A 1972-nucleotide genomic window follows, 5' to 3' on the forward strand; every position below is an offset into this window, starting at 1 on the left:
GATACCTACTTAACAATGTCTCAATAATTGTGGAATACAACCACCTCAAAATTCTTTTTATACTTACACACAAGTGTCTTAGCATCATTCAAAAAATTGTCAATACTTATGCACAAATGTCCCATGAGTCATTAAAAAAGATCCATTATTAGAAGTCAAATTTGGCAGTTATTTGATATATGATATATTTATAAATGACCTCCTGAGAAGTGGGAAGTCCTGATGCTTCACCCCTATGAGCATCACCTAGATCCAATGAGTGCTAAGTGTTCCATTTATTCTCATGAGAGATGGATTCATGTTGAATCACTACTCATGAAACATGGGTCAATGAGTTTGACTCAAAAATCACACAATTAAATCCTAATAGCAATATCACAATGAACGTCTAGTTATCATTTCCTTGATTTCTTTTAAGTTGTTAATTGGGGGTCAAGTGCATGTAGAGTGTGCAGTTCTTGGAATGTAGACACTAACTATTGCTCTTCCCCTACATGTAAAATTCAATATATTTCAAAAATAAAGGTAACACTTTTGAGTAAGTTTTCATCCATATTCTAGATCAATCTTGCACATCTGATTTCATTAGTCAAAATCAACTAAATAAAATACAACATTGATCTACCAAAATCTTGTGTACCCGTTCAAATGTTGAGAAGACAACTAACTTATTTTGATATTAACAATTTACCATTTATCTATCTTGTAGGGACATTTAGATCATATCATGACAGCATCATGAAAAAAGATTAAGAAGATGACAATGCCCAATTAGTGCGTAGCTCACAAACGTAAAACCAAATGAACAAAAACTCATAAAAGCAAACATCAGCTAACCAGACAGGCCAGCAAAACACATGGATAAAATCAACAAAACCCATATTCACAAAAAGAAGATCGGAAGGGTTACTATGAAGAATCGAGCTTTTCCAAAGTGCTGACAATGGGAGCAAGAATAGATTTCATAATGCCCTCAGTCTCCTCTTTGGAACGCCCTTCAATGGGCTTCATCTGGTACGACCATTTAAACAAACAGTTGCCATGCTCCCCTGTTTCACACAATTCAAAGGTACCTTCGTAGCCCTGAAAACTCGGCCTATCAGTGTCTGTGATGCGGAAAGTATAACAATGCTTAACATCGTCCTGAGCGATGAGTTCCTCTACCGCATAAGAACCGCTTCCCTCCTCATCTGTTGGCAGGTTTGTACACAACGGCGAACAGATCCCACTCCCTTTTCAGGCGCTCCTTCCACTCTTCCGCATGATTTCATGCCGGGAAACCACTTCTGAATCTCGTAGAAATCACTTACCGTCTTCCAAACGATCTCCGGCGGGGCCATTACCTTGCTTTCTACACAGCCCTGCCATTTGGGGATCTCCATCTTATGAGACATTTCCGAATTGGGGGTAGATAAATAGGTGTAACGATCCGACCGGGAAGGAGAAGATTAAAACAACAAACAAGATGCCATCCTTGATCCTAGTGTTTGTTTTGTATGCTCCGTGTATTTTTGCCTGGTGGGGTGGGTATAATGTCCGAGTCACTTGTCAATTTCATTTGAATTGAAAATTCAGATTTTAACATATCATTTTGCACTTGTACAAACACGTTTTCTTCCTGCCCGCACGTTTTTTTTAAATACCATTTATGTCCATGTAATTGTTATGGTATTTGTTCATGTAATTGTTATGGTATTGCAATCAAATGTAATTGTTGTGGTATTGCAATCAAATCCCCTTTCGTTTATATGCTTATTAAGGCTAGTACTGTTTGAGGTTCCATTTGTGAAAACAATTGTCATTCATTTCCTCCATGCGTTTGTTTCTGCCCTCCCCTGCCCTCCTCCTCCATGTTTGTATCATGCCACTCTCGTCTTCTTCCAAGGTTTTTGGGCGCTTAAATTGAAATGTCGCATAATATCTTGTTGCGTTCATTTGCTTCCAGATAGCGATAATTTAGTATTTTCTAAAT

The 1972-nt window shown here is 37.9% G+C and overlaps 1 pseudogene; it reads right to left on the bottom strand.

The window, feature by feature from the left end:
- Positions 1–651: 651 nt before the first annotated feature.
- On the bottom strand, positions 652–1434 carry LOC149551372 (uncharacterized; annotated as a pseudogene).
- Between the last annotated feature and the right edge of the window lie 538 nt (positions 1435–1972).

Source organism: Cupressus sempervirens, chromosome 6 (genome assembly GCF_028749045.1).
Source record: "Cupressus sempervirens isolate cs-2001-9-10 chromosome 6, ASM2874904v1, whole genome shotgun sequence".
NCBI classification, from domain to species: domain Eukaryota; kingdom Viridiplantae; phylum Streptophyta; class Pinopsida; order Cupressales; family Cupressaceae; genus Cupressus; species Cupressus sempervirens.